General features: G+C 47.2%; 1 long non-coding RNA gene across 1 annotated transcript in view; it reads right to left on the bottom strand.

Annotated features, from left to right (window-relative positions):
* Positions 1-246: 246 nt before the first annotated feature.
* Positions 247-15,471, bottom strand: part of LOC140390372 (uncharacterized) — a 69,780-nt gene continuing 54,555 nt past the window's right edge. Inside the window, exon 3 of the long non-coding RNA XR_011934625.1 lies at positions 247-334. This is a non-coding gene — a long non-coding RNA (uncharacterized lncRNA). The remainder of the gene's footprint in view (positions 335-15,471) is intronic.

The following is a 15,471-nucleotide window of genomic DNA, read 5'->3' as shown; positions in this document are numbered from 1 at the left end:
ATCACAGCTTTCAGGCAGTCAAATGCCTGTTGAAATTCCGCTGTCCATTGACATTTTTTAGGTTTCTTTAGCAAGTCCATCAGTGGAATAATCACGCCACAAAACTTTTGCTCAAAGTTTCGAACAAATTCATTCATGTTAAGAGATCGCATTGCCTCCCTTCGTCTTGAGGCTATCGGAAACTCCTCAACGAAAGTGATTCGGGCTTCTCCAAATTCACTTTCGGCTAGGTTCATCACCAAACCCACCACCTGAAGTCGATCGAAGAACTCCATACGATGTTTTAAATGCTCTTTCCATGTCTGGAAGTTGGAAATAAAAGCAGATTGTCCCACTTTCTCCCTGCAATCCTTCAATGGTGGAACAGGATAAGGTCCGTTCTTGTAACTGCATTCACCTTTCGATAGTCCACACACAACCATTGGGTACCATCTGGTCTAGGTACCATCACTATGGGTGAGCTCTATTGAATGCAACCCACTTCAATTATGCCATTTTTAAGCATACTCTCAATCTCTTTGTTAACCTGTGCCAATTTTAAAGGATTAAGTCTATATGGATGTTGTTTGATTGGAACAGCATTTCCCACATCTACATCATGTATAGCCATTTTAGTACTTCCCAATTTATCTCTACAAACTTGCCCATGTGATATCAATAACTCTTTCAGGTCAGTTTGTTTTTCCTCTGGAAGGTAACTGAACAATTCATCCCAATTTTTAAGAACATCCTCATTTTCCAATTTAATTTGAGGTATGTCAAATTCACAGTCATCTGGATTTGGTTCGTCACTTTGAGTTAGAATCATTAAAATTTCCTTTCTCTCACTTCCTTTTCAAAATACCTTTTAAGCATATTCACATGACACACTCGGTGAGTCTTCCTTCTATCTGGTGTTTTTACCACATAATTCACCTCACTCAATTTCCTTTTAATCTGATACGGTCCACAAAACCTAGCTTTTAAAGGCTCCCCTACCACTGGTAACAATACTAAAACTTTATCCCCACTGGCAAAACTACGAACTTTGGATTTCTTGTCCGCTACCCGTGTCATCACATTTTGTGCAACTTTCAAATGTTGTCCAGCCAATTTAATCATTCACTAAAATTTGACATGTAATCCAATAGTGTAATTTCCGATTTCTCACCCACCAAATTTCCTTAATCAATTTAAGTGGCTCTCTTACCTCATGACCAAAAATTAGTTCAAAAGGACTAAATTTGGTAGACTCATTAGGTGCATCCCTAATTGCAAACAACACGAATGGAATTCCTTTATCCCAATCCTCTGGATAATCTTAACAATACGCCCTCAACATTGTCTTTAATGTCTGATGCCACCTTTCGAACGCTCCCTGCGATTCTGGATGGTACGCATGTTGATTTAAATTGTTTTATTCCTAAGCTAACCAAAACTTCTTTGAATAACTTTGAAGTAAAATTTGATCCTTGATCCGACTGAATTTCTGTCGATAGTCCATATCTAGTAAAAAATTGAAGTAACTCCTCCACAATCCTTTTAGCTGTAATATTACAGACTGGAATGGCCGCTGGAAACCTAGTATACACGTCCATTATAGTCAAAAGATATTGATTCCCACTTTTTGTTTTAGGAAGCGGTCCTACACAATCAATTATGACCCTCGGAAATTGTTCCTCAAATGCTGGAATGGGTATTAAGGGTGCTGGTTTTATCACTGCTTGAGGTTTCCCTATTACTTGACATGTGTGACATGATTGACAAAATTTATCTACATCTTTATGTAGTCCAGGCCAATAAAAATGTTTCTGAATTTCAACTTGAGTTTTCCTTATTCACAAATGACCTCCCATTGGTACCTCATGTACAACTCGCAACACCTCCTTTCTATACCCTACCGGCAATACTACTTGATGAACTTCTGCCCACTTTTCATCAGCCTGCATATTTACAGTTCTCCATTTTCTCATCAAGACATCATTTTTACGGTAATAACACTCTGGTATACTCTCAGATTCCTCTTCCGTATATGCTTTCTGATATATCCGTTTTATTTCTACATCTTTCTGTTGTAACTCTGCCAATTTTCCTGAAGTAAAAATATCCACCTCAGCCTCCACCTGTTCTTGCTCTTTTTCAACCATCTGATCAAAAATCGTTTCTGATAATTGCACTTCAACTTCATCTTCACTCTTTGATTTCTCCTCTTGTCTTAACCTGTGACTTTGCGACCTTGTTACTACACAAACCGGAAAAATCCCAGGATATTCGTCCTTCAATTTTCTGATTTTCCACTGGCTTATCAACCACAGTAGGCATCACTCCCACCTGCGATCCAGCGACATCATTACCCAAGATAAACTCTAATAGACAAGATAGTTTATCTATTACTCCTACTACCACTTCACCACTCTTCACTGGACTTTCCAACCTTACCTTATATAATGGAACGCTACTCCTCTCATACTGAATTCCACATATCACCACCTTTTCTGGCAACATTCTTCCCAAATACATAATTCCTCATCTCTTACCATTAAAGATCGACTAGTGGACTTGCGGGTGCGGCGATGACCAGCTAAGTCGCACGTTTCGGCACCTCCCATTTCAACGGACCTTTGGGCTCTTATCGGGAGCCCCAACGGAAATTTTCAAAGGCTAAACCCAGTGTGAGGCGACATAGGAAGGAGTCCCCCCGGATGTGGATGGAAAGAAGTAGTGGCCAGATTGTGGAGGATCTTCTGGAGCAGTGGCAGAGAAGGGAAGGGAGAAGCAATATGGCGGCTGAGGGAGCCCAGTTGGTATGGGGCCTGGAACAGCAGGAGTTCCTCCGGCGATGTGTGGAGGAGCTCAAGGAGGAGGTGCTGGCGCCGATGCTGCAGGCGATTGAGGGGCTGAAGGAGACACAAAAGACCCAAGAGATGGAGCTCCGTGGAGTGAAGGCAAAGGCTGCCGAAAATGAGGACGAGATACAGGGCTTGGTGGTGAAGACGGAGACGCACGAGGCACTGCATAAGAGGTGTATGGAGAGATTGGAACCCTGGAAAATAGCTCAAGGAGGAAGAACTTAAGGATTTTGGGTCTTCCCGAAGGGGCAGAGGGAGCTGACGTTGGGGCGTACGTGAGCGTGATGCTCCATACCTTAATGGGAGCTGAGGCCCCGACGGGCCCCCTGGAAGTGGAGGGAGCGTACCGGGTCCTCGTGAGAAGACCAAAGGCAGGGGAGACACCGCGAGCAATAGTGGTGAGGTTCCACCGCTACAAGGACAGGGAGATGGTCCTGAGATGGGCTAAGACGACACGGAGCAGCAGATGGGAGAACGCGGTAATCCGCGTCGACCAAGATTGGAGTGCGGAGGTGGCGAGAAGGAGGGAGAGTTTCAATCGGGCCAAGGCGGTGCTCCACAGGAGGAAAGTGAAATTCGGAATGTTACAGCCGGCAAGACTGTGGGTTACACACCAGGGCAAACACCACTACTTCGAGACGGCAGAGGAGGCGTGGACATTCATTCAAGAGGAGAAGTTGGACTAGATTTGGGAAAGGATGTTTGGAATGAAGTAGCGAGGTGGTGGCAAGAAATTGTAAATCAGATGGGGGAATTTTTTTCCCTTGAAGGAGGGGGACGCGAAGAAATGTGGGCGCCGGTGGGGAAGGGGATGGGGAAGGAGAGAGGGAGCTGCGCAATTAGAGGCGGGGCCGAGAGGGAAGTGCGGGCTCTGTTCCCGCGATATGGAAATTGTGGCGGGAAAAGGGGGAGTAGGAACGAGGGAGCCTCACACGCAGGGAGGCTAAGGATAAACAGGGGAAGCCAAGGTCAGCCAGAGTTTGCTGACTCCAGGAAGCAACATGGGGGGCACAATCAAGCTAGAGCGGGATCTAGCGGGGGGGGGGGGGATTGACTGGGTTGCTGCTGCTAAGGGGAAGGGGGAGCTGTTACGGGATGGAATGGTCGGGACGGGAGGGTGCTGTCTGGGGGACAAGCGGTTGCGTGGGAACCGGGTGAGGAGCTGATTTAAAAAAGGGAATGGCTAGTCGACGAGGGGTGGGGGGGGGTAAAAAGCCCCCCAACCCGGTTGATCACGTGGAACGTGAGAGGGTTGAATGGGCCGATTAAGAGGGCAAGGGTGTTTGCGCACCTAAAGAAGCTAAAGGCAGATGTGGTTATGCTTCAGGAGATGCACCTGAGACTGGCGGATCAGTTCAGATTAAGAAAAGGATGGGTGGGACAGGTATTCCACTCGGGCTTGGATGCGAAAAATAGAGGGGTGGCAATACTGGTGGGGAAACGGGTATCGTTTGAGGCGAAGCCCATAGTGGCGGACAGTGGGGGTAGGTACGTGATGGTGAGTGGCAGATTGCAAGGTGAAGCAGTGGTGCTGGTGAACGTATATGCCCCGAACTGGGATGATGCGAACTTTATGAAGCATATGTTGGGGCGCATCCCGGACCTGGAGATGGGAAAGTTGGTAATGGGGGTGGTGGGGGGGGGGGGGGGATGGTGGGACATCAACACGGTGCTGGACCGGTCCAGATCTAGGACCGGGAGGAGGCTGGCAGCGGCCAACGTGCTTAAGGGCTTTATGGAGCAGATGGGAGGAGTGGATCCCTGGAGATTTACTAGACCGAGGAGTAAAGAGTTTTCCTTCTTCTCCCACGTCCATAGAGTGTACTCCCGGATAGATTTCTTTGTCCTGGGAAGGGAGCTGATCCCGAAGGTGGCAGGAGCGGAGTACTCGGCTATAGCCATTTCAGATCATGCCCCACATTGGGTAGATCTGGAACTAGGTGAGGAAAAGGAGCAACGCCCACTTTGGAGATTGGACATGGGACTGTTGGCGGACGAGGGGGTATGTGGAAGGGTGAGGGGATGTATTGAAAGATACCTAGAGGTCAATGATGACAGAGAGGTCCAGGTGGGAGTAGTCTGGGAGGCGCTGAAGGCGGTGGTGAGAGGGGAGCTGATTTCCATAAGGGGAAGCAAGAGGGTAAAGAAAGGGAGAGACTGATTGGGGAGATTCTGAGGGTGGATAGGCAATATGCGGAGGCTCCGGACGAAGGGCTACACAGGGAAAGACGGAGACTACACACGGACATTGACTTGTTGACCACGGGTAAGGCGGAGACGCAGTGGAGGAAGGCACAGGGAGTACAGTATGAATACGGAGAGAAGGCGAACCGACTGCTGGCCCAACAACTTTGGAAGAGGGGGGCGGCGAGAGAGATCGGAGGAGTTAGAGACGAGGAGGGAAGGATGGAACAGAGAGCGGAGAGGGCGAACGGGGTATTTAAGGTATTCTACGAGAGGCTGTATAAGGCCCAACCCCCGGAAGGGAAAGAGGGAATGATGCATTTCCTAGACCAGTTGGAGTTCCCAAAGGTTGAGTTGCAGGAGAGGACAGGACTGGGAGCGCAGATTGAGGTAGAGGTGGTGGTAAAAGGAATCGGGAACATGCAGGCAGGGAAGGCCCCGGGACCAGATGGGTTCCCGGTGGAATTCTATAGGAAATATGTGGACCTGCTGGCTCCACTCCTGACGAGAACCTTCAATGAGGCTAAGGAAGGGGGGACAATACCCCCGACGATGTCGGAGGCGACGATATCGCTGATCCTGAAAAGAGACAAAGACCCGCTGCAGTGCGGGTCATACAGGCCCATCTCCCTCCTGAACGTAGATGCCAAGTTATTGGCCAAAGTGATGGCGACAAGGATAGAGGACTGTGTCCCTGGGGTGGTGCATGATGATCAAACAGGATTTGTTAAAGGGAGGCAATTGGAAACCAATATACGGAGGCTGCTGGGGGTGATGATGATGCCCCCACCGGAGGGGGAGGCGGAGATAGTGGTGGCTATGGATGCAGAGAAGGCATTTGATAGAGTGGAGTGGAACTACTTGTGGGAGGTACTGAAGAGATTTGGATTTGGAGAGTGGTTCATTGGATGGGTTCGGCTCCTATACGGGGCCCCGGTGGCAAGTGTGATTACGAACAGGCAACGATCTGACTACATCCGACTATATAGGGGCACAAGACAGGGGTGCCCCCTGTCCCCCTTACTGTTTGCGTTGGCAATTGAGCCATTGGCCATAGCGCTGAGGGGCTCTAGGAAGTGGAGAGGGGTACTTAGAGGAGGAGAAGAACATCGGGTGTCATTATACACGGATGATCTGCTGTTATATGTCGCGGACCCAGTGGAAGGGATGCCTGAGATAATGCAGACACTCAGGGAGTTTGGAGAGTTTTCGGGATACAAACTGAATATGGGGAAAAGTGAACTGTTTGTGATGCACCCCGGGGAACAGGGCAGGGGAATAGACGAGCTGCCGCTGAGGAGGGTAACAAGAGATTTCCGGTATTTAGGGATCCAGGTGGCCAGGGACTGGGGAACTTTGCATAAGCTTAACTTGACACGACTGGTAGTGCAGATGGAGGAGGGCTTTAACAGGTGGGATATGGTGCCCCTGTCATTGGCGGGCAGGGTGCAGGCGGTTAAAATGGTGGTCCTCCCGAGGTTTCTTTTTGTGTTTCAGTGCCTCCCCATACTGATTACAGAGACCTTTTTTAAGAAGGTGGACAGGAGCATCATGAGCTTTGTGTGGGCCGGAAAGACCCCAAGGGTAAAGAGGGGGTTCCTGCAGTGCAGTAGAGATAGAGGGGGATTGGCACTGCCGAGTCTGAGTGATTATTACTGGGCCGCTAACGTGTCTATGATATGTAAGTGGATGAGGGAAGAAGAAGGAGCGGCGTGGAAAAGGCTGGAGATGGCGTCCTGTAGGGGAACTAGCTTAAAAGCACTGGCATTGGCGCCGCTGCCGTTCTCCCCGAAAAGGTACACCACAAACCCAGTGGTGGTGGCGACTCTGAAGATTTGGGGGCAGTGGAGACGGCATAGGGGAGTGACGGGGGCCTCAGTGTGGTCGCCGATAAGGAACAACCACAGGTTCGTCCTGGGAAGGATAGATGGGGGATTTCAATCTTGGCAGCGAGCAGGAATTGCGCAACTGAAGGACTTCTTCTTGGACGGGACGTTCGCAAGTCTGGGAGCACTGACAGAAAAATACGGGTTGCCACCTGGGAATGCATTTCGTTATATGCAAGTGAGGGCATTTGTGAGGCAACAGATGAGGGAATTTCCGCAGCTCCCGGCGCAAATGGTTCCAGGACAGAGTGATCTTGGGGGCATGGGTGGGTGATGGTAAGGTGTCCGATATATACAGGGAAATGAGAGACGAGGGGGAGACGATGATAGAGGAACTGAAAGGAAAATGGGAGGAGGAACTGGGGGAAGAGATTGAGGAAGGGCTGTGGGCAGATGCCCTAAGTAGGGTAAATTCCTTGTGTGCCAGGCTCAGCCTGATCCAATTCAAGGTACTACATAGGGCGCATATGACGGGAGCAAGATTGAGCAGGTTTTTTGGGGTGGAGGATAGGTGCGGGAGGTGCGCGGGAAGCCCTGCGAACCACACCCACATGTTTTGGTCATGTCCGGTATTGCACGGGTTCTGGGTGGGTGTGGCAAAAGTGATTTCAAAGGTGGTGGGGTCCGGGTCAAACCAAACTGGGGGTTGGCTATATTCGGGGTTGCAGATGAGCCGGGAGTGCCGGAGGCGAGAGAGGCCGATGTTTTGGCCTTTGCGTCCCTAGTAGCCCGGCGAAGGATTCTACTTATGTGGAAAGAAGCTAAACCCCCGGGCGTGGAGGCCTGGATAAACGACATGGCAGGGTTCATAAAATTGGAGCGGAAAAAGCACGCACTAAGAGGTTCGGCTCAGGGGTTCACCAGGCGGTGGCAACCGTTCCTCGACTATCTCGCAGAGCGATAATGGAAAATAGGAAAGACAACAGCAGCAACCCAGGGGGGAGGGGGGAGGGTGCATTCGGGTCTTTGGGGTTTTTTCGTGTGTTGTTACATATTTGTTGTTCATAGTTATCTTCTCAATGTTACTATTTCTTTTTGTTTCTTTTATTTGTGTTGGCACTTGCCGTTAGTTAATATATTATTTTTAAAAACGATCAATGTATGTATTGTTACAAAGTTGTAAAAATGGGAAATTCTTGGTTGATCGAAAAACTTTAATAAAATATATATATTTTTAAAAAAGATCGACTAGCCCCTGTATCTCTTAAAATTGTGACTTCTTTACCTGCTCCTCCTGATACACATGAGTGAACTTTACCCACACAAGTAAATTCTTTAAATACATCTGGCACCTTCTCAACAATTATTTCTTGAACAGGCTGTACAATCATTTGCACCTCCTTTACTTCCCTTGGGCCTTCCTTTACCACTCTAACAAATCCCACTGTCTTATCCTGTTTTACCACATCAGCCTTCCCAGTGCTTTTCTTCAACCACCAACACTGTGACTTTACATGGCTTAGTTTATTACAGTGACAACATCTGAAACTTTTCATTTCTTTTCCACCCTCCTGGATTTCTTTTTAATCTGAGGTACACTTTCTTTATTGTCTCCCATCAGATCACCTTTACCACTTGAGTATTTCTCATGTCCCCAGTTTCTATCCCTCACCGGCTGAAACTGATGTCGGAAACCAATCTTTGATTATGAACTAATTCATAATCATCTGCCATTTCCGCTGCTAATCTCGCAGTTTTAACCCTCTGTTCTTCCACATGAGTTCTCACTACATCAGGAATTGAATTTTTGAACTCCTCCAAAAGTATAATTTCTCTGAGAGCTTCATACGTTTGGGCTATTTTCAAAGCCCTTATCCACTTATCAAAATTACTCTATTTGAGCCTTTCAAACTCCATGTATGTTTGCCCAAATATTTTCCTTAAATTTCTAAACCTTTGTCTGTAAGCTTCAGGCACTAGCTTATATGCACTTAAGATGGATTTCTTCACCTCCTCATAAGTTCCAGATACCTCCTCCGGTAGTGATGCAAACACTTGACTAGCCCTGCCTACCAGCTTTGTTTAAATCAGTAATACCCACATGACCTGTGGCCATTGCATTTGTTTAGCTACCTTCTCAAATGAAATGAAAATGGCTTCTACCTCCTTCTCGTCAAACCTTGGACATATTTAAATAGATCCCCACCACGTCCTCGACTATGACGCTCTGTCTCATTATCCTCATCCATCTCCTCCAACTGTACGTGTCCCTTTGCGTCTGCCAATTTGAACTGATTTTCATGTTTCACAGCCATTTTCCGATGTTCAAACTCTCTCTCTTTTTCCCTTTCCTCTCTATCTCTTTCTTTGTTTCTTTCTTCTCTCTCTTTTTCTTTTTCCTCTCGATCTCTTTCATAGTCAAACCGCTTTAAATCTTTCTCATGTTCCATTTGTTTAATTTGCAACTGAATTTTTGCCATTTCCCATCAGTCAAACTCTATCTCGGGCAACTTTAAATGCTTAACCACCGCCATAATTGACTCACCTTTTCGCATTTTGTTAGGTGATGTTAACTGCAATGCTTTTGCCAGAACCAACAGCCTACTTTTCATCTCTGTCCATAGAGTACTGCGTGTGACAGTCTCCACCCTCAAAAACTTCTGAGCCTCTGAAAGAACCATTGTCCACAACACACTCCCCACTTAAACTAAAATACCACACCGGAAAAGCAACAATCCTTCATTGTCTTTAAATTCACAAAAGCCATCCAATAGATAGACTTTTATCCCCCTCTAGCCCCCAATTGTTATGGGCGAGGTGTTTTCAGAACACCCAAAATGTATCATGGAGTTCAACCAACCTCCCACTTTAATGTATTTGTTGCTTTTCCTAGCACAAGGCTTGTTCCCTAGGTGTGGGATTACAATTATGGACACGTGGGTTTTTAAACACAAAACAATGTTTATTTCATGAACTCAACTTAACATCTTAAATAAACATTGGATCTCTTAACACCCCTTACTTCAAAGATAACTCAGAAAACATTGCAACAGTAAATAATTTCTCAAAATGTTCCTTCAAACTTCCAAGAGACTTAACACATTTAAACAGAATCACATCAGGTTAAAGGCTTTACTATTATGAGTTTAAATCACCCAAATGATCCAGAGATAGTCTTTCATGGCAGACATCCAGCTCACTGCAAAACACAGACACTCCCCAAGCTCTTTTCCTCCAAACTGCAGCTCTCTGGAAACACACACAAGCTGCTTTTTCAAACTCAAACTTCATAATGGCTGATCTAAAGCCCAGTTCCACCCACTCTCTGACATCACTGTTTTCTTAAAGGTACATTGCTTAAACATCCATGTCTTAAAGGTACTCTCACATGACACATCCTGGAGTCTCGTTTGCGGCCACAGAAACACCTGTCTTTTCCCCTAGAACTATTGCACTGTCACACTTATCACCCCTCCCCTCTGCAGCAGAACCAACCGTGGTGCCACGAGTTTGGCTGTTGCTGCTTTCCCCTGAGAGGCCATTCCCCTCAGCAGTATCCAAAGCGGTATAATCTGTTCTGCAGGGGAATGGCCACAGGAGATTCCTGCACTACCTGCCTCGCTCTCTTGCTGCAGGCAAACGTAGCTGCAGGCAAGTCGCTTCACCTTGGATGCCCTCGGGTGTCGATCATGGAGGTGCTATAGCAAAGGCGCACAACCGTGTTCCGGGATGACCACACTTGCCCCCACAAAAAAAATGCTGTCCTCCGCACTCAGCTCCAGGAGCTTCATGGTATAGGCTCACAGATTGTTCGGCTGGACTCTGTTGGGCCCCGTACTGGATCATGGGCTTGACCCGGGATAACTGCGGGTCCGTCTGGCTCCACTCCTTGATGCGAGCCGGCGTGATCGGCAAAGAGTCCATGAAGTGGGGGGCCGCTAACACTTCTGCGGCCAGAGCGGGTGCGGATGGCCTCATGGAGAGGGGCATGCAGCTTAATGATTCGGCATGCGGGAAAAAAAGAAATAAAAAGAAATGAAAATTGCTTATTGTCACAAGTAGGCTTAGACCATAAGACATAGGAGTGGAAGGCCATTCGGCCCATCGAGTCCACTCCACCATTCAATCATGGCTGATTTCAACTCCATTTACCCGCTCTCGCTCCATAGCCCTTAATTCCTCGAGAAATCAAGAATTTATCAACTTCTGTCTTAAAGACACTCAACGTTTTCCTGAACCCCATTTGCCAATGACTTTTTGTGACCCCTTTTAGTCCTCCTGACTCCTTGCTTAAGTTCCTTCCTACTTTCCTTATATTCCACACAGGCTTCGGCTGTTCCCAGCCTCCTAGCCCTGACAAGTGCCTCCCGTTTCTTTTTGACGAGGCCTACAATATCTCTCGTTATCCAAGGTTCCCGAAATTTGCCATATTTATCCTTCTTCCTCATAGGAACATGCCGGTCCTGAATTCCTTTCAACTGACATTTGAAACCCTCCCACATGTCAGATGTTGATTTACCCTCAAACATCTGCCCCCAATCTAGGTTCTTCAGTTCCCGCCTAATATCGTTAGCACAATCACCCGAGGACCACTCTTATCCTTGTCCACCAGCACTTCAAAGCTTACTGAATTACCATAAGACCATAAGACATAGGAGCGGATGTAAGGCCATTCGGCCCATCGAGTCCACTCCACCATTCAATCATGGCTGATTTCAACTCCATTTACCCGCTCTCGCTCCGTAGCCCTTAATTCATCGAGAAATCAAGAATTTATCAACTTCTGTCTTAAAGACACTCAATGTCCCGGCCTCCACCGCCCTCTGTGGCAATGAATTCCACAGACCCACTACTCTCTGGCTGAAGAAATTCCTCCTCATCTCTGTTCTAAAGTGACTCCCTTTTATTCTAAGGCTGTGCCCCCGGGTCCTAGTCTCCCCTGCTAATGGAAACAACTTCCCTACATCCACCCTATCTAAGCCATTCATTATCTTGTAAGTTTCTATTAGATCTCCCCTCAACCTCCTAAACTCCAATGAATATAATCCCAGGATCCTCAGATGTTCACCGTATGTTAGGCCTACCATTCCTGGGATCATCCGTGTGAATCTCCGCTGGAACCGCTCCAGTGCCAGTATGTCCTTCCTGAGGTGTGGGGCCCAAAATTGTTCACAGTATTCTAAATGGGGCCTAACTAATGCTTTATAAAGCTTCAGATGTACATCCCTGCTTTTCTATTCCAAGCCTCTTGAGATGAATGACAACATTGCATTTGCTTTCTTAATTACGGACTCAACCTGCAAGTTTACCTTTAGAGAATCCTGGACTAGGACTCCCAAGTCCCTTTGCACTTCAGCATTATGAATTTTGTCACCGTTTAGAAAATAGTCCATGCCTCTAATCTTTTTTCTAAAGTGCAGGACCTTGCACTTGCCCACGTTGAATTTCATCAGCCATTTCTTGGACCACTCTCCTAAACTGTCTAAATCTTTCTGCAGCCTCCCCACCTCCTCCATACTACCTGCCCCTCCACCTATCTTTGTATCATCGGCAACCTTAGCCAGAATGCCCTCAGTCCCGTCATCTAGATCGTTAATATATAAAGAGAACAGCTGTGGCCCCAACACTGAACCCTGCGGGACACCACTCGTCACCGGTTGCCATTTCGAAAAATAATCTTTTATCCCAACTCTCTGCCTTCTGCCTGACAGCCAATCGTCAATCCATGTTAGTGCCTTGCCTCGAATACCATGGGCCCTTATTTTACTCAGCAGTCTCCTGTGAGGCACCTTATCAAAGGCCTTTTGGAAGTCAAGATAGATGGGCTCTTCTTGGGCTAACCTATTTGTTATCTCTTCAAAGAACTCTAACAGGTTTGTCAGGCACGACCTCCCCTTACTAAATCCATGCTGACTTGTCCTAATCCGACCCTGCACTTCCAAGAATTTAGAAATCTCATCCTTAACAATGGATTCAAGAATCTTGCCAACAACCGAGGTTAGGCTAATTGGCCTATAATTTTCCATCTTTTTCCTTGTTCCCTTCTTGAACAGCGATTTTCCAATCCTCTGGTACTTTCCCTGACTCCAGTGACTGTTGAAACATCATCACCAACGCCTCCACTATTTCTTCAGCTAACTCCTTTAGAACTCTAGGATGTAGCCCATCTGGGCCCGGAGATTTATCAATTTTTAGACCTCTTAGTTTCTCTAGCACTTTCTCCTTTGTGATGGCTACCATATTCAACTCTGTCCCCTGACTCTCCGGAATTGTTGGGATATTACTCATGTCTTCTACTGTGAAGACTGACGCAAAGTACTTATTCAGTTCCTCGGCTATTTCCTTGTCTCCCATCACAAAATTACCAGCGTCATTTTGGAGCGGCCCAATGTCAACTTTTGCCTCCCGTTTGTTTTTAATGTATTTAAAGAAACTTTTACTATCATTCCTAATGTTACTGGCTAGCCTACCGTCAAATTTGATCCTCTCTTTCCTTATCTCTCTCTTTGTTATCCTCTGTTTGTTTTTGTAGCCTTCCCAATCTTCTGACTTCCCACTACTCTTTGCCACATTATAGGCTTTCTCTTTTGCTTTGATGCATTCCCTAACTTCCTTTGTCAGCCATGGCTGCCTAATCCCCCCTCTGATAACCTTTATTTTATTTGGGATGAACCTCTGTACTGTGTCCTCAATTACTCCCAGAAACTCCTGCCATTGCTGTTCTACTGTCTTTCCTACTAGGGTCTGCTCCCAGTCGATTTTCGTCAGCTCCTCCCTCATGCCCATGTAGTTACCTTTATTTAACTGTAACAACACCTTTACATCTGATTCTACCTTCTTTCTTTCAAATTGGAGATTGAATTCGACCATATTATGATCACTGCCTCCTATCTGCTCCCTGACTTTAAGATGAAATGGCTTCAAATGAAGTTACTGTGAAAAGCCCCTAGTCGCCACATTCCGGCGCCTGTTTGGGGAGGCTGGTACGGGAATTGAACCGTGCTGCTGGCCTGCCTTGGTCTGCTTTCAGAGCCAGAGATTTAGAGCGTTGTTCCAGTGTATACTCGTACGCCACTAGGAGTAATGCCCGCCACTGGATCCTGGCAGTGCGATCGGGGGTATCTACTCATTGATGCGAGCCGGTGAAATCGGCAAAGAGTTCATGAAGTGGAGGGCCGCTATTGCTTCTGCGGCGAGGGCGGGTGCCGGTGGCCTCATGGAGAGGGGCATGCAGTTTAATGATTCGGCATGCGGGATCCGCGTGCCCGAGCGTTGATCCAGTGTATACTCGTACGCCACTGGGAGTAATACCCGCCACTGGATCCTGGCAGTGCGATCGGGGGAATCACCCACTACTCCGTACAGACTGTAAATGCGTGGCCGTAGACCTATTGGTTGAACTTCTGCACGCCAAATACGACAGCCAGGCCCTCCTTTTCGATCTGGGCATAGTGTGCAACACATAAAACCTATCGGCCGCTCCGCTTCATCGGGCATCCGGTGTGCGAGAGCGGCCTCGACGCCGTAAGGGGAAGCATCACACATGATGAAAAGTGTATTTTTCTGGGTCGAAGAGCTTCAGCACCTTTTTGGATGACAGCGCTGCTTGACCTCACGGAAAACCTTCTGCTGCCCTTTCAATGACTGGTGGAGTGGGCTAAGCAGAGTGGGCATGTTAGGGATGAATTATCCAATGTAAATTATGAGCCCTCAGAAAGAGCGGAGCTCAGTCCGACCTTGAGGGATGGGAGCCTATCTCTGCCTTCCACTGGGTGCAGGTTGTGCCTGTCCATCCGGTATGAAGTGGGCTGGCGGTAAAATGCACGATGGCTGCGGCAGCTTCACATCCCACCCTCGTCACCAGGGGGGCCGTAATGCATTTAAGTATAATGAATAAGTAAGGGTAGAAATTGTCAATGAAATCAAGGATACTATCAAACTGGAAAAAAAACATATAACGTAGCAAAGATTAGTGGTTAGCCAGAGGATTGGGAAAGATTTAAAAACTGACAGAAATGACCAAAAATCGATAAAGAGGGAGAAGGTAAACTATGAGGGTAAACTAGCAGTAATATAAAACGGACAGCAAGAGCTTCTTTATGTTTACAAAATGAAGAGAGAAACCAAAGTGAATGTAAGCCCCTGAGAGAATGATAATGGGGAAATAACTGGGGATATAGCAGGGTTTTAAACAAATATTTTGTGTCAGTCTTAATGATGGAAGACATTTTTAAAAAATATATATATTTATTAAAGTTCTTTAACACAATTTTTCTCCCTTACAAACTATAAACTCCCCCCCCCGCCCGGGCCCGGTAACAAAAGAAAACGAGGAATCGCGCAGAGCAAGATATATACATGGCAAAATGATATATTTACACAGCTTTGTACACTGGCCCTCACCCGTACGTGCCAGTTTCCCCAACCCTTCATGTTATCTCTTGCTCATCCACCCTCCCAGGCAGTCCCCCCTTTCCCCCCCCGCTCCCAAGACGTCCCCTCCACCCCCCACCCCCCCCACAAGGTTGCTGCTGCTGCTGACCGACCTTCCTCTAACGCTCCGCGAGATAGTCTAGGAACGGTTGCCACCGCCTGTAGAACCCCTGCGCAGACCCTCTCAAGGCGAACTTAAT

This window comes from Scyliorhinus torazame, chromosome 14 (assembly GCF_047496885.1).
Source record: "Scyliorhinus torazame isolate Kashiwa2021f chromosome 14, sScyTor2.1, whole genome shotgun sequence".
Taxonomy (NCBI): domain Eukaryota; kingdom Metazoa; phylum Chordata; class Chondrichthyes; order Carcharhiniformes; family Scyliorhinidae; genus Scyliorhinus; species Scyliorhinus torazame.
Note: the sequence above shows the minus strand (reverse complement) of the source record. Positions and strands in the feature narration are given on the sequence as shown.